The sequence below is a fragment of the Cupressus sempervirens genome, chromosome 6 (assembly GCF_028749045.1).
Source record: "Cupressus sempervirens isolate cs-2001-9-10 chromosome 6, ASM2874904v1, whole genome shotgun sequence".
NCBI lineage: Eukaryota > Viridiplantae > Streptophyta > Pinopsida > Cupressales > Cupressaceae > Cupressus > Cupressus sempervirens.
In genome coordinates, this window is record NC_143123.1 from 676,783,272 (window position 1) to 676,802,366 (window position 19,095).

At 31.9% G+C, this 19,095-nt stretch overlaps 2 pseudogenes; both read right to left on the reverse strand.

Moving 5' to 3' along the window:
* Positions 1-6,471: 6,471 nt before the first annotated feature.
* On the reverse strand, positions 6,472-8,248 carry LOC149554001 (isoleucine--tRNA ligase, chloroplastic/mitochondrial pseudogene; annotated as a pseudogene).
* An 18-nt stretch (positions 8,249-8,266) lies between these two features.
* LOC149554002 (uncharacterized) overlaps positions 8,267-19,095 on the reverse strand; it is a 38,694-nt pseudogene continuing 27,865 nt past the window's right edge.

Below are 19,095 nucleotides of genomic sequence, written 5' to 3' on the forward strand. Positions count from 1 at the left end.
TAAAAAGATTTGTTTCACACAAGAAAGAAGAAACTAATGGAAAATGTTTGTAATGCCTTGGTAACTTAGAAGGAAAAATCTGCAACTTTATATTAGTCAAAGTAGCACAATAAACCTACTAAATTTGTAATAGTAGAAAATAGTTTGGTGCAAAAATTAGGGGAATGAGTCTATGCATGGCATGGGTGAAGTTTGATGAAGTAGTTCGATCGAGGGGTGGGGGACTTTTGCCAGTTGATTGTAACACCCTTGTTTTAGGGTTACTTCATTGTGAAACCATAAAGCTATGTATGAGCCCTTAGGAGTGGTTTTTAATTACTTCAAAAATAAGTCATTTTTTCTTTTTAAGAAATGGTAATACTAGTAATTCCTCTCTTCTGGGCAAACATTTCATCTTGGTCTATTTCTTAGTGAAGATCTTTGAGGCAAGGTTAAGTCTGAACACTTTTTTTGAGCTTAAAAAGCATACATAGTATAACTGAAAAAGATTGATCTAGTTCTATGTGCTATGGAAAATTAATTCCTTCTAAGGTCAATCTTATTTAATTTTCATGTCACCTTGTTACCCATTCATTTTGTATTTGATTTGTAGTGCAGCATGGTTCAATTATATCGGTTTCTTTAGCATAACTTTTATTTGTTTTGATGGTTCAATTATATCAGGTTCATTTGCATAATGTTGTATTTTTAGTTGGAAGTGTGTAGTCCATGCTTGGGTTATTCGACTACATAATAGCTTTTGATCAGAAGACAATTTCATTGGTTGGGAAAATGTGGGTTGATCTGGACCCCTTCTAAACAAAAGATAATGGTGTAGCAATAAAAAAACAAGTTCCAATGTTTGATGATAAGGTATACCATATCTCCGTTTGTGAAATAATTCTTCATTTTTTATTGTTACAAGATTAATATAAGTTAATGTTGTACATATAAAGAGTGGGTCATTTCCAATAAGGAATTTATATGCCAATGATTTGTAGCTCTCAATCTCTTAGACTTTTCCTTGTGTGTTCCTACTAGATAGTCATTACATTTAATAGTTACTCTAACTGCTTAAACTTTACATTTACATAAATGAATAGGGGAGTGGTGGACTAGTGATCCCATTGAAGTTGAAGCTAATGCAAATGAAACTGGAGGTGTGCCCAATATTTCAGATGCTTTCACTATAAATGGACAACTAGGAGACCTCTATTCATGCTCAACATTAGGTATCCATTTTCTTTTTGTTAGAAAAGGCTTTGCATTCAATTGAGTATAGCTCAATAGATCAAAAACAGTTAATGGTTCATATTAAATTATGAAACACTTAATGGTTCATAATACATTTCATAGTTAATATATTTAAGCCTCAATTCCTTACTTCTCTCCTAATCACTATCCCTAAGGAGGATGGGGAATTACTTGTGTAAGGGTAGATGGAAACCTATTTACAACCAGACTTCTTCATGGCTTCAAGACCCTATCCTTATTCCCTTTTGGGATTCACCTATCTTCCAAGGAATTACTCTGCCTCTCCCTAAAAATACCAACCTACCCTCTTAAACAAAAATAATGAGTGATTAAGGATTAGTCATTCTACACCAAGTCCAAGAGGGATGTCTACCACAACTTTCTCACTTTGTAGCTTGTACCTACTTTTAACATTTGCTTCATCTTCCTAAAAACACACACCATCTTGTGTAGTTGAGAAGAGGTTGTAAATGGGTTCCTTGGCAATCTAGCATAAAGACCCTTCGGTCCATTCTAGGATTCAAGATGGGATTCAAACAGTTGCACACATTTACATGATCATCATTATAAGCTATTGAGCTATCCATAATAATAATAATCACATTGTTGAAGCGTAAAGAATTATGTATGTTGATATATACAAATTTTATTTAATAATCTTGATGAATCATCAGCATAAATGCACTGATTTTTTTGTGAAGTTTTGTGATATAGTCTCTTGCTGAATGTTGTTAGTGTCCAGATGTTTCTCTGTGTTGGTGTTGGGGAGTACTGATAGTTTGATCCTTTTAACACTGGTATATACTTATGGTTCATTGTAGATGCAATACTAATCTTTATTTCTTCTATCATGCTCTTATTCAATGCCATTACTATGTATTTCCTTTTTGTTATTCATCATATGCAGTTGTATGTTCCAGATTGTTGAATATAACTGTTGTTTGTATATTTGTTGCCCCCCTCCTTTTCCATTGTAGCCTTCTTTGTTTATACTTAATTATTCCTTTGACCAGTGGTGTCCCTTAAGAGGAGACTTTCTCCTTATAATTTTATTATCTATTTCTATTCACACCCCTTCATTTAGGTTAACAACTATATTATTGTCCATTTTTCTTTAATCACTATTTGCCTTGATTGTTGATTGGTATGGTTTTGATTATTAGTATTGTCTTAGATCTTGATTGTTGTCTGCTAACTCTTAATTGTTTGGCAGTTTATCTTTATAATGGTACTAATCATTGTCATTCTACTAGTAATTATATAACTGATCATTATTTTTTAACTTGCAAATGTCTACTCATTTTCATTCCATAATAATTAGGATTGCTCACAAAGTTCTATTGTAAGACTCTACATATGGACCAATTTCCTAGAAAATCATATTGTCTTATTTATTTTCTAATAGTTTTAGGGATGTACTAGGATGGGGACATGGTAGTGCTTATCATTCTAGTTATAGAATTGGATGAAATTGGGGAATGAAATGCTTCTAGTTTTGGTAAAAGAGTTGGATTTGGAATTTGGGTAAGAGTTGTATTTTGGTATGAATTAATTATGACATCAAGTGAGGCATGTATTTTGTGGTTGGAATTATTTGGAATCATTGGCATGCATACCAAGGAAATTGTAGGCTAGATGAGGCATTTTTGTGAAGCTAATGTGGTGATTCCAATTTTAGAAGCTTGTCTTGTCCTTGCAGACCATTACTAATTGGCTAGTAGTTGCAAAACACTATTTATTTGTGCCAGTGATTGGTCAGGGTAACAATAACTTGCTATTTGCAAAACACTATTTTTTCTTGTGTTATTGATGGATTGGGATAACAACAGAGGTAATCTTGTGTCTTTTTGGCTGGGCAGATAAATTTGCACTAAAAAAGGCTTTTGCTACTTAGATTTATGGTGAAGAAGATGTGTCTCTCTTTAGAGTGCCTACACCAACTATAGTTATCATAGAGGAAATGCATGGCCCCTAGTTGTTTGCAGCACAACTTATGAATATCAAAGAGCATGTAATTTTGAATACACCTTCCTAGTTGGATGTAGAGGATGATGATTTTTTGCGTCGTTTAACCAAAATCAGATTTTTTATTCTTGCCAACAATAATTATTGCCATTCATATCCAAATAGGTTAATGAAAGATGCTACAATGACTTAGATCCAAACCCAAGTTGTGTGGTCCATGTAATAGACTCCTGCCAATATCATATCAATGCCATATCATTTTGTATATTCTTAAGTTTAAAGTTTAGTATATTGTGATCAAAAACTATATTTAGAGACCTAATTCAAATCTCATCAAATTCTATATGGGCAAGCCTATGTTTTAACTACCTATTAACTTAGAAATGTCAAATATAGATAAAGAGAATAGTAGATATTCTTTAAGAGATGAACCTGAAATAACATCAAGAATTCATTAGTTACCTTGAGTAGCAAGCATGAGAAAGCTAAACATCTTGGAGAAAATAAGCACAATCACATTGTCAATAAATATGACAATGTTTAGATATCTATATTATTATATTTGCTTTAGGTAGTAGTATTAAATAACTTTCCTCTCCATAGGGAGAAACATATGTTGATAACCAGAGATTGCTTGCCACCAAATTCAACGTGTCATGATTATGTTGGTCTAGGCACAAGAACAATGTCATGTCTTTCAACATTAAGAATAATTATAAACTAATATGCAGAATAGATAGATTATAACTTTTTAGCTGAAATAATTGAGAAGTATGTATCTATGGCTTCTCATATTCTGTATGTATTTCCAAAAAGTGAAAAAAAAATCAGAGTTTGTTCAAAACTATTGAAAAACCACTATAAATAATAGGGTTTCCAGTTAAATCTTTATTAGAATACCATCACATTTATATAGTCCATGATCAGTAATATGAGAGTACTTTATGGGTGGTCCTATATAGTTGCTTATCTAGCTCTGATAACTAGGTTTTGGCTACACATAAGAGTATACTACATGCTCTATTACACTATCCTCCTATGCGGCTACTTATCTAGGTTGTACTTAAATCTTTCCTTTGATGATGTTAATTGTGAATTAAGCCAACTTAAATAATGTGTGAAGTTCACATGAAATGGTTAAAGGACAAGAAGTTCCATAAATAAGCATTTGTAGCCTTCTCTAATATGGGGCCATTGCTACAGTTTAATAATTACCACAAAGTAGAGTAAAGTAAAAGGGATTTAAATATATTGATGGTTATACATATTTCTTCTATAATATTTCCCTTCAAATTCTACCACACTCCAAATTAAAAAACTGTACAAAACAGAAGAGGTTACAAACATGCAGTAATTCCCTAATTGAAATTATGTTAATCTTTGCACTATTTTTTACCTCACTTGTTTTATACACAAAATTTACACCTCATCTTCATTGAGCAACATGTTTGGAATACTCTTGGTGACTAGAAATCTCCTCTTGGTTTATGGAAAAATAAGGGCTCCTTCTTCTACATCCAACTCAAGAAGAGCGTAATGAAAATGACACAAAAAATCATTATCCTCTAGCATCATCATCCAGTAACCAGAATTAGGTTTGTTATTCTTTCCAACAACAATTATTTCCATTCATATTCAAATAGGTTAACGAAATATGCTATAGTGACTTAGATCCAAACCCAAGATGCTACAGCAACTTAGATGCTTCAGCAGCTTTCCCAAGAGTATGCCATAAGTATGAGCATCAACATTTAATTATTAGTGCATGCAATTTTGCGGTTGTAAGATTATGCATTGTCTTCTAAATATTTTCTTTTTTTGAATGTAGCACTAAATCTTTTTGTCATATGATAGCATCAGTTTTTGAAGGATAGGATTTTCAAACAAATGGTGAATTTCCTACTAAAACATAAGATAGTTGATAGGTGGATTTAATGCCTACTATGTGACATACATTATAGCTCATCATAGTGTTGAAGGTTTAAATATAGCTCATCATAGTGTTGAAGGTTTAAATAAATATATCATGCATATATCAAAAAAATATGTAATATAGCTTTTAAACCTGTGCATACATGGGATGTTTATTTTCATCAGCCATTTGTAGGTACATATTTACTATTTACTCAAAATTGTAGGATTCTATAATCCCATTTTCATTTTTTTATTTTTCATATATGATAGCCTACACTTTTTGTTCATCCCCGCGTATCTCTAGCAATGATTTTACAATAGTGTGTATGATCTTCCATATCTTTAACTTAGAATTCACATTTGTTTTGATAAATTTATAATGGTGTTAATTAACACTTTTAAAGGATCTTACATATTGTCTAATGATGTCTGTTAATATTAGAATCAAAATTGTCAATGTATGCAAGAAAAAAGGAAATAATTTTGCATTTATATTAATTTGAATGTCTTTTTCTATTCCAGGTTAGCATTGTGATGGATCAAATGCTAAGGCTTCTTCATCAATGTGTATTGTCTTTTGAAGATGTGGATTTTGTCAATTGTGATGGCAGTATCATGAATAAAATTTTATTAGAGGTAATCTATTTCTCTCTAGTTGCAATTTCTTTCTTATGGCATTAGTAGATGTTGTCCAATACATCATGATTAATTCAAGGGTTTTGAGGCTTTTAAATGTCTAGTGTAGAGGAAATTTAAAATGTTCCTAATTATATTCTGAAGACTAATAGTAATTGATCAAGTTGCATTAATAATGTATATGCCCTTTTTCTTGTATCTCGTGTAATTCACATTGTTTTTCCTTAAAATTATATTAATGTGAATGAATATGTGGCCCCAGCCTAGCAACATTTGAAAACAAATACAATATTATAGTGGTAACTATGCTAGTATCAAAGTCACTCACAGTAATTAACATTACAACCATAACACCAAAGCCTTACAAACTAAAGAAATGCCATAGAACCCATAGCTCCCACTCTATGCAATACTATAGACAGCCATACCAAAATATGAACAAATGTACAATCTCCATGAAAAAAAATGTAATTTTGTCAAAAAATCTAGCAAACTCAAAGAAACCATAGAGAAAACAAGAAACCTACCTTAAAAGATAGTACCCACAACTCATGAAGTAGCATTCTGCATAGGAGCACAACCCAAAAACTTGAACCATTTGGAGACCTATACTAAGAGGTGTTCTAATCCATCAAAACTCCATAAAAAAATTCATTCTCTGAGACATCAATAACTTCCATCAAAGCAGCAATAGTACCATTAGCAAAAATTGCACCATGAAATTTAATGCCTTCGATATTTTCTAACTATTTCAGGGCCCTCTTCAACATCCAATCCTCCAGCAATGACATTGGATAACCTGCATTTAACTCCAAAGTGCTATCATGAAATGAGATTTAAGCAATTAGCGATCATCCATGTTGAAGTGCTATCCTAAGATCTTGTTAGAATGCTTCTAGGGCTTGACTGTAAATGTACATTTCATGGATATCATCTTGAATCTTTTTTATTATTGTATCTTTTTTATTACTATATCTTGAATGATTAATGTACCCATGTTGTCTTATCCAATGATTAATGTACCAATTTCTTGTATGTTGTTGGCCTTAAATATATTGTTATAGGGCTTGAACATGTATCATCACCATGATTGTGGCTATTGCCATGTCAATTGAAAAGGATTTTGGTGCATATTTCTAGGTGATGGAACGCAGATTTTGGTGGTGTTACTTTGCAGGGTGTTTTGAAAGTGAATCAAAAAATTGAAGTTTGTCTTGGCATTGTTGTTAAAGATGAGAGTGTCAATATCAAGTGTACACTGAGTGCTTGAGTACCCAAGTACCCCCACCTCTACCATTCTGCAACCATGTCGTTGTTGGGATTGGTACTTGAATTTCTAATTGAATTTTATAAGTTTTAAAAGAATACATAATTTCTCATTAGCAAATTGAAAATAGAAAGTTAGGATCTTAAGTTGATTAATGTAGTTAAGTTGCCTAAGTAAGATGATTGTTTGCAGATATCAATTGGAAGTACTTCAAAAGGCCTTGGAAAAGAATACACTTGTTTATTTGGAAATAGGATGTGGTAAGACATTGATTTCGATGCTTCTTATAAAATAAATCATTAATCAGATGAGAGCACAAAAAGAAAGAGGGGAAAGAGGCATTATAATTTTTCTTGCACCCACTTGCCTGAATCCCTCAATAGAGGAAAACCACTATTCTATTGCTCTAAATATTGTAGGCTTTTTTCTCCTCCAATCGTAAGGATATTTATGTTTGTATGCTTCTTCCATGATAAGAAATGAGTGCTCATCTAAGCTCTTGACAATTGCCACATTTCCATCACTGAAGACATCCAAACCAGCAAACTCCTCACTTTCTTCAGTAAATTTGTCATTATCATCTATAGGAGATGATACTGGAAGCTTATATTTCATGCCAATCAAAAAAATCTTCTTGGCCATAGCCTGGGGTAGTATGAACTAGCTTTGTTCTAGATTTTTTTGTTATGTAATCTCCGCCTACAACAATAGGGCATTCCCTATTTTCTAAGGGATGGATATAATTACAATTTTCAAGATCTAAACCACAAAATGTTCCCAACACATTAAGCTCAAGTACCCCCCACTTCAAGTGTAGAGTACTAACTAAATCCGCTGCAACAACAATATGTTGGTTGCTTTCAAAATTAGGCTTTTTAACACCTCCTGTAGTAGTATATACATATGATTTTGTTCTTACCTAGACCATTGCATAAAGAAGCTTATCATTGACTGTAATAGCAACATTTGTAGGAATTGTCCATGGGGTTGTAGTCCAAATAGCCAAACCAAACTGGGTAGAAGTCCTTTGAGAAAATTAGGAGTTGTGTCTGCTATTTTAACCACTTTGAATATAACATAAACACTTCTTGATATGTGTCCCTTTGGATACTCTAACTCAGCCTCAACCAAAGCCATGCTAGATGAGGGACTCTGATGAACTAGTTTTTGGCCTCTAAAAATGTGGCCATAAATTATTTTTTGCCCAAATACTTCAATCTGTGCAGCTTCATATATACTCTAGAGCAAGTTTCAAATTGAGGGACCAGGCACATGGTGCACCTTATACCCTTCAAGTAGCTTATATTTGTTGATAAAATCTTTCAGTTATATCTTGTTCAACTCATGCCCAATATGTAAATTTCCATTGGCATAAGGGGGACCATCATGAAGAGTAAAAGTATCCCCTTTTGTTCTTTTTTGCAACCCTATTTAATATTTATTTCTCATCCCACAGCTTCTATATTTCTAGTTCATGTGTTGTTGAATTGGCTTTGAGGGTGAAGCTTGTCTGAGGTAAGTCAACCGTATGCTTGTACTCATTTTCATCTTCAGTTTTGCCTTGAGATGTTTTATGTGCTGCTACCATGATGAAAACCTTCTCTCCAAATCAAAGAGTTGACCAAGACCTATTAGAAACTAAAACAAGAAATGGGTATTTTTTTTTTGCAACAAATAGATGCATTGCCAAATTGCTTGAATTCTTGAATTTGGGGATGGATGTAGAGATGTGTTTTAGAAAAACTCATGAAGAAGAAAGTGCAAGGCCAAGAAAAGTAGCCAACAACCTATTTCCTCCTAGGGCTATACATGTAATAGTTAAAGAGGATGCAATGCTACCCCCTAATTGGACATTGAAGAATTGCCCAGTCCATAGCCCTTAAATAAAAAATGTTGACCAAGTTGAGATTAGAAACCTTATTCAACACACTTTCACTTTTTTTTTGCTTTAGCTTCTACATCAACACTCACATAGGGGATAGGAGCCCATAACAAAGATAAAGACTATCGGTCTATGGTGCAAGTTAAAAGAGACCACATTTCTTTGAGGCATTCTATAAAACAATTCACATGCCTTACCTATGATTTGACATTTTGCATGCATCCTGCACTCTCTCATCCGGCTAATGATGGATTACAGAGAGTGATCTAAAATGATGATGCTAAAAAACACACACAATCAAATCTAAAATGAACTTGCATTACAAATGGATTGTGGAAATCTGATATTGTTAATTTTGCATCCAAGTCTACCAGGGCAATCACAACTTAAACGTATATATAATCTCATCAAATCTATAATACATACATACATATATATATATATATATATATATATATATATATATATATATATATATATATATATATATATATATATATATATATATATATATATATATATATATATAATAGATTTGATGAGATTATATATACGTTTAAGTTGTGATTGTCCTGGTCTATATATATATATATATATATATATAATAGATTTGATGAGATTATATATACATTTAAGTTGTGATTGTCCTGGTAGACTTGCATGCAAAATTAACAATATCAGATTTCCACAATCCATTTGTAATGAAAGTTTATTTTGGATTTGATTGTGTGTATTTTTTAGCATCATCGTTTCAAATCACTCTTTGTAATCCATCAACTGGATGAGAGAGTGCAGGATGCATGCATAATGTCAAATCATAGGCAAGGCATGTGAACTGTTTTATGGAATGCCTCAAAAAAAAATTTGACCAATGCTTGGCAATTTTCTATCAAGCATTGGTCAAAATTTTGACCAATGCTTGGCAGTTTTCTACCAAGCATCGGTTGAAATTTCAACCAATGCTTTGCAGTTTTCTGCCCGCAGCATTGGTCAAAATTTTGACCAATGCTTGGCAGAAATTGTGCCAACAATTTTGAAAGTTTTTGACCAACGTATTGGTCAAAATTTTGACCAACTAGTAAGTTGGTCAAAATTTTGATGAGAAAAACTTTGACCAATTCGTTGGTCCAAATTTCAAACAACCTAGGTCAAAATTTTGACCAATATTTGTCAAAAAATGAGGTAAAATGTACTAGTGTCTAATCCTAGAGTCAACAAAGACATGTAGGAAATCTACTATGTATGTGGGCAAGTGTCATCACATGAGCTAACTCTAAGGCTACCCTAGCAACCTCTCTGGACTCCAGCCCCATAGTGTCTCTATGTGACACTAGTATCCTTTTGTATAGATAAGGCATACTAACAAAGCAAGGTTGCAACCAAGGATCCTCTCTACTCCTATCCTAGCATGTACTAGCACTCAAGGCATGGGCGAGAAAAAATATTGACTCTTATTAGTTAATTTTAAACCCATTTAATGAAATGTTATCACTTATTAAAACAAATTACAATGGGTTACCCAGGCAGCCACTTTGGGCTCTGGCCTCCATTGCAAGCCACTTCCCAACATACACAGATTACCTACCCTAGGCTCAGAAAAAAGTAAAAATCATAGAATCACCTCATTCCTTTACAAGCAACTAGAAATCACCTATAGATAATACATAGTATTCAACTCAGTCTTTTATGATCAACTAGAAAGCACCTAAAGACCAATCTCAATATCACGTTAGTCTTATACAAGAAATTGGAAAGTACTACAAGACAAATGACAATAATCATCTCAGTCCTATATAAGCAACTAGAAAGCATCCAAAAGACCACTGATCAAAAACTTAAAGGTTACATCAGGAAAAATCACATAATCACCTCAATTCTATACAAGCAACTAGAAAGCATCAAAAGATAACTGATCGAAGACTCAAAGGTTACACCAGAAAAGTCACACCATTCATCTCAGTTCTACACAAGAAACTAGAAAGCCCCACAAACATCTAAACAAACTCATCATAGAAAATATGTGACACATCACCATGGTCGAGTATAAAAGGTCATATACATAACATCATCACATAACAAAACTTCCCAAGCCTCTGGTAAACATCCTAATTTGGTCAAAGTACTAAGTCAACCTAAACCCAACAACAATTAACAACACATCACATAAAGTAAATACAATGTAACTTTATCAATTTATTAGGTTTTGAAAACACAAAGGTTCAATTTTCACTTATAGGTTTTCAAGTTTTCATTTTCATCTTCAAGACACAAGATTCGATAGGGTCTTTGATTACAACTAGGGTTTATATTTTCGTTCCTCGATTAGTAATCATAATTGATAAAGTTTTCTTTTGAATTCTCAAAAGAATAAAAAATCAATTTCTTATAATTTGAATCTAGCTTTTAGAAATAACACCCCAAATCTCAAATAGAAAGTTCTCTTAAAGAAAACAATTTGAAAACATATCTATTCGAATATTTACAATTATAACACCCTATGATTTAATACTATTATTAAAATTTATTAAATATTATCAAATTTTTAATACTAATTATTATTAAATTACTAATAAGATAAATAATATTCACTACAAAATAATTATAATTTAATTTACTACATCTAAGATTATTTATATTTCCTTTATCTTTTTTTTTTTTTTTTTTACTAACTTAAGCTTTTTATTTTAATTTCTAAAAAAATGGATGATTTATATCTCCAAATATAATAATTTATACAACTATTTTATGGGATATTTACTTAATTATTTTTAAAAGTATATTCTATTTATAATAAGATTTAAACTTTTGACATGTAGATGGATGTCAAATTTAACCTAAAAGAATAAATGTTAACATTAACACGCTCACACCATCACACTCCACCCATTCTACCATTGCAGAATGCCTATCGGCATTAATTATTTATTAATAATAAATAATTACTACATTAACTAATATAATAATATTAATAAAATAATAATAATAACATTTTAATACAATTATTATTTAATAAAAATTAATATTTTAAATTTTCTAAAAACTTGTATTCAAACATTGAATATTTAATAAAGTTAATATTTAATAATAAATATATATTAAAAAAACTAAATCAAAAAAAATTATGATAAAAAACTCACCTATCTGCGTTAGCAGTACTTGTCTTGTCAGCATCAAGCATGTCGTGGCGGGCATGTTGTCATCGACAATGAAAAGAAGGGAGGAGGAAAGGTGGGTGGGGAGGTGGCGGCCCCCACGCATCAAAACAATTATATTTGTAATTATTTTTTTTAAACAACAAAATAAAACATGCCCCTCCTATAAGACCATTTTTTATAATTATATATTTTTATAGTTATCACAGTAATTATAAATTATTGTGGTAATTATAAATTTTTATTTATTTTTGATAATTTCCAATATATACCTGGTATAGCAACCCGGATTAAATAGTCATAACCTATAAAACAAAATAGGTTTTCTTTTCAAAACCCACCTCCTAATTTTTAAAATCTATTACGAATCACCCAATTTAAATCAAACGAGGGTTTCCAATCTCAAATTAACGAACAAGGGTTTCAAAAAAAGATGAAATTCAATCACAGACGTCTTTGAAAATAAAGAACAGTAGATTCACAAACAAGGGTTTCCACCCAATTAAAATTTTGAAAACAATTTTATCCAAACATGGAGAAGACATATATTTCAATGAAAGAACTACTACGCAAAACCCAAAAGATCCTACATGGTTCTAATTTTGAATGGACACACAGAACTTGCAACCAAATATTTTTCTTTCGAATACCCTTTTCTCAAAAATCGTCTCCTCCAAACCCGAATGTGGAGGAATGAGCTCTAGTTTCCTAATAAAGAGTTTTTCCCCAAATTAGGGCTTCAATTGTGCAATCATGCGAAACCCCTTTTCATTTATTGCTTTATTATATTTTAATTTTCATGTGCTACCTTTTTGCAATTTAATTAAAATATCTGTATTAAATCAATTCCTTTCTATCTCTTATTAAACCACGAGACATTTTTTAATAATATATTTATTAATTCAACTAATAATATTATTTAGAGTTTATTATTAAAATGAAACTCCTAAATAAATTATTAATAAATTAAATAAATATAAATATACCAAAATTAGAACTTTAATAAAATCTTTTAAATTTAATTCTTTTATTTAATTAATTTCTCAATTAATTAAATATTGAATTTTATTTTATAAAATTTTCATTAAATTAATTCATTAAATTATCTTTTAATATGATTTAATTACAACTAAAAATCACAACAGACCCATAAAACCAAATATGAAAACTCAACTAAAGGACAAAGCACAGATTCAAACTCCAAGGTCAAATCATGAATTCACCTCACTTGACGAATTCGAACGGGTAAATAACTCAGATACGTGTCCTACTTTCTAGGACAATTGGCTTAGGTTAGGATTTGGACTCAAGAATTATCTCCCCTCTTTTACCATTAAGATACTGCGATAGGGCACGATCATCTTGGCAATTCACAGAAGTCGATACCTGGTACCTACAGTCTGCATAAAATATGAGCATGTACATATACATATCATCTAAACTAAATAGGCAATGGTGGGAAGAGGTGCATAATGTAGATCTCGAATAATAGGTGACTACGACTCCCTCCCCCAACCACATCATAAATGTCAATCATAAAGTAAAATAGACAAGTACACCATACACATGCCAGTATGGGGTAAGTAACCATAGAACTACATATAAATCATCTATCTATCTATCATCACAAAATAATTGAAATCACTATATGAACATACATGTATCATCATCAAAAGCATAATCCTGAACACATGAAATGATTGAGTATCAAGTAGCTCATCAAAAATATCAACTGAATATGAAATAACATCTAATCAAATATGGTAACCAAGTATTGATAATCATGAAACAGAATCATAAATATGGCCTAAAAGAATTTGGTAATCCAATATGAAAAGTCAACTAGGGGTAGGCATTACACATAGTCTATACCTTCTTGTTGTGAATATCCTTTATATACCAATCTTGATTTATTTCTCAACCTCACCTTGTTCATTCATCTTGTTTTTAAAAACACATTTAGTTCCTATAATATTATTAACTTTAGGTCTAGGAATTGATCCCTGTGTCTTTTTCTTCATAGTTTGATCGAATTCTTCCTTCATTGCTTGAATACAATGATCATCCTTGCATGCCTCATCTGCATTCTTCGGTTCAACTTGAGAAATCAAGCACAATTCTTCATGTATTATATTTCTTTTCATAACTCCTTTTTCTTTGGTTCCAATAATTTGATTACTAGGGTGATTCTTTGTCATATTCCTTGTTAGTTGTAGGCGTTACTGACTCAACTCTTACTTCTTTTATAGGTTCAGATCTTGGTTCTTCTCTCTATTCCACAACTTGAACATCATTCTATAAATCATTATTATCCTCAAAGAAAGTTTCAACATTTTCTATGATTGACTTAGGATTAGCTTCTTCTTTATCAGAATTATAATCTAGCATTCTTTCTTTGAATCCAAACTTTTCATCCACTTTTACATTTGTGCACTCAACAATAGTCTTAGTTCTTTGATTAAAACATCTATAATCTTTTCTTTTCAATGAATAACCAAGGAACATACCTTCATTGCTTCTTGCATAAAACTTCCAATATCATCATCTCTCTTTATGTAACACTTACTTCCAAAAATACTAAATACTAAACACTTACTACTAGCCTTTACAATATTATCAAAGTTTATATGACAAAACCTTCTATTCCACAACTAACAGTTATCCACTTTTGCAACCAAACATGTCATCTATGTAGCATTCAGCTGAAAAATATTACCTCTAGATATTGTACTAGTTCCAATCAACTTACCATCCTTATCCTTGATAATCCATGTTTTCTCTATGAAATATAATTGATATCCCTTATCAACCAACTGTCCAACAATCAATAGGTTATGCTTTAATCCATCAACAAAGTAGACATCATATGTGTTAGTCTTTCAATCAAGAGTAATAGATCATATTACCAAGATATGACAAGTTGCATTGTTACCAACTCTGATAATCCTCCATGATGACTACTAAACTTAATAAATTTATTCATGTCACTAGTCATATGATGTGAATAACCACTATCTATAATCCAATCATCTTTCTTTTCAACCTAAAAAACTAGGGCTTTCTCTTCTATGACTTCTATTTTAGGATTTTATTCTTTTATAGCTACAAATCCTAACTCATCATCACTCAAACTCTAAAATCTTTCATCAGACTCATCATCTTCATTTACATACAAACAATCTCTAGGCTTTCTTGTTAGAAACAATAGTCCACCAAGATAACTGAGAAAGTTGGGGGGGTGGGGGGCGATGAATCACTTATCCAACAATTAAAACATTTATCTTCCTTAAATAAACTTAACCATTCAACCAAAGTAAAAAAAAAATCATATTAAAATGCACATAAACAATTAAAAAAGATATGTTAACTAGGGAAACCCTTGATTAGAGGGAAAACCCCAATGGGAATGATGCCCACAAGATGATGTACTAATATAAATCCTTGTTAGAGGATGGACCCTATTAGGATTCTATTACAATATTTAGTACATATGAGCCCCTATTATGAGACTTTAAATCCCTGTTAGGAGATTCCAACCTTGTTAGGAGTTTTAGTACAATGCATGCACAAAGAGCCTACCGCCCAAACATGCAATTTCAACTACAAGAAGAGCTCACTTTCCAAACAAGTAATTTACCAGTATGTTTCTATTTCCTCCATCCTATCAACTAGACCAATCACTATTAGACCTTGTAAACTAAGTGAGAAACCTCATATCTAAATATCAAACCTTAGGAAATGAAGTATCCTTCACTTCTGCTCTACTTTGCTCAACTTCGCATTTCACTCTCTCTACTTCTTACAATCACTTCTCATCGATACAATTCCATGCTTTATGATAAAGGAAAATGTCCTTCCTTTATACCAATTCCACAAAACAATTCCTTGATTTGGTTGTTAGACCTTCTCAATTAAACATTATAGGACCACATTAAGAACATGTTACACTTAGCGATAACATTAATCTTCCACCTTGCAACTTGAATATCTTTTCGTACATTTAATATTATGATGAGAAAGCTTAGCCACATCATCACCAATATGTGTTCTTCACATCCTAAACCTCGATTCTTAGGATCACAATGCTACTAAGAGATATAACAAGTTTACCAGTTAATGCCTCTATAAATTCTATCTTAGACTAGACATCACCAAAACTTACATAAATTTTTCTAGACTTAACATTTCTTCATTTGATGTTAATTGCATATACTAGATACTTGGAAGTATCTCCCATAACCTCATATAGTGAGAATACTCAACTAGTCATTTGTACCAACTTGATCTTTGCATTGTTCTTCTGTCAGATACCATAGAAAATTGCTATGTTGACATCAATGAAAAACTCAGTCATGAATGTAACATATCATCATAGTAATATGTCTACAATACTCCCCCATAGAAATATCATCAGCATTCATGCTTCCAACAATCTGCCCCTTTTTCATTGATGGCAACATAGATGGAAAAACATCTCGTTCCAAAAATACCAACTTCAAAAGACTATTAATTTTTCTTTTCAAATCCTCTTCATCAATCATTCTACCCAACAATTTTCTTCACTTGAACATGTTGTATTGATTCTTGCTTGTTACTCATGATGTTTTCCTCATGATGTTTTTGCTTCTCCTTCATCATGTTGTACTTCTCCCCCATTGACATCAATGTCAAAGGTTTTAGGACCCATCAAACTCTGCACCAACTAATTCGTACTAGCTCAAGTTTCCAAAGAAATTGTTCAAAAAAACTTCCAACAAGAGTCCTAAATGACTCTGTCCATCACAAATACTCCCCCATACAGGAAGCATCAACATTTAGTCCAAAAAAACAATGGTCATTCTGTTACACTGGACTGATGCACTCTTGCATCTTCTACTCTGATGTAGGAAGGGGCATAACCCCTAGCATACCTCGCAAATAATCAAAAGTCTCTTTGGGAAGAGGCTTAGTGAATATATCTACAATCTTCTCTTTAGTGCTCACATACTCCAATCTAATTTCCTTTTCTACAACTTTATCTCTCATCATGTGATACTTGATAGAAATATGCTTGGTCTTCGAGTGCAACACTGGATTCTTAGACATATTTACTATGCTTGTATTGTCATAATGTATGACAATGGGTTCACTAATTTCTATCCTTATATCCTTTAGCATCTGCTTCATCCAAACAACTTGATTGTAATTGTTTTCTTCTACAACATATTCTTCTTTCACTGTACTTTATGAGGTACAATCCTACTTCTTTCTTAGCCAAGAAACCAATCTTCCTCCAAGAAAGAAGGCTCCATCACTAGTGCTCTTTCTATCATCCATACTTCTTGCTCAATTAGCATCAGTATAACCACTTAGAGTAAAATCATTAGATCTATCATACCATAATCTAAACTCTAGTGTTGCTTTCAAATATATAAATATCCTTTGACTACTGCATAATGTGCTTCTCTAGGATTAGCTTGGAATCTTGCAACAATTTCAACTACATTTTCTATATCCGGCCTTGTGTGAGTTAGATATTGTAAACCTCCAATCATAGATCTATACTTCTTCTGCTCAACAGTCAATGTCTCATCCTTTGTAGATAACTTGTGTTTAGTTACAATAGGTGTTCCAATAGGTTTACATGTTTCCAAACCAAACCTTTTCAATAAATCCTTCAAGTACTTAGTCTAAGAAATAAATATTCCTTCTTTATCCTATAAAATATGCAGTCCTAGAAAATATTTCATTTCTCCTATCATACTCATTTCAAATTCCTTCTTCATTTCTTTTGCAAACTTGTCACTTTCCTCATCATTTCATCCAAATATGATATCATCACAAAATATCACCAAAATCATCAAACCATCATCAATTTATTTCCAATATAGATTACTATATGCCATACCTTTGTTATATCCAAGCTTTGTCAAATGCTTGTCCAACCTTGCATAGCAGGTTCTGGGTATTTGTTTCAAGCCATATATTTCTTTCTTTAGTCTACATACTATGTCCTTTTCATCTATCAAAGGAGAACCTTCAAGTTGTTCAATGTATACCTCTGATTCAAGTTCTCCATTTAGAAATGTTGACTTGACATCTATCTGACACACTTTGAATTTCTTGTATGTTACATATGCTAAGAATAAACTTGTTTCTTCTATTATAGCCACAGGAGCATAGGTCTCATCATAGTCTATTCCTTCTTGTTGTGCATGACATTTACATAACAATCTTGCCTTGTTACTTACAACTTCGCCTTGTTCATTCATCTTGTTTCTGAATACCAATTTAGTTCCTATCATATTCTTGTCTACTGGTCTAGGGACCAATTCCCATGTATCATTCTTAACTATATGATCCATTTCTTCTTTCATAGCTTGTTTACAATGATCATCTTTAAATTCTCCATCTTCAACTTGAGATATCAAACACAGTTCTTCATTAACTCTACTTCTTATCATCACACCTTTATCTTTTCTTCCAATGATTTGCTCAGATGGATGATTCTTTATCATATTCTTTCTCGAAGTAGGAGTTGCTATCTCAACTCTTGGCTCCACTAAATGTTCTGAGCTTCGTTCCTGCCTTGGCTCTCCTTCATTCTTCAAATCATTGTTAGTCTCAAGAAATATTTCATCATTCCTTGGTTTAGTAACAACATCATCATTTGAATTGTAATCAATCGTTATCTCTTGTATCCTGAATTTCTCATCAATTCTCACATTTGCAATTTCCATAATAGTCTTAGTTCTCAGATTATAACATCTATAAGCCTTGATTTTCAATGAATAACCAAGAAACGTACCTTCATCACTTCTAGCATCAAACTTACCAATATCATCATCTCTTTTGATATAACACTTACTACCAAAAATTTTGAAATATTTAACTATAGGTGAGTGACCAAACCACATTTCATAAGGGGTCTTGTTTGTGTCTTTCCTGACTTGTACTTTGTTCATAGTGTAGACTATTGTATTCATAGCTTCTCTCCAAAACATCTTGGATACATCATTCTCAACTAACATAGCTCTTGTTGCTTCTATAACTGACTTGTTTCTCCT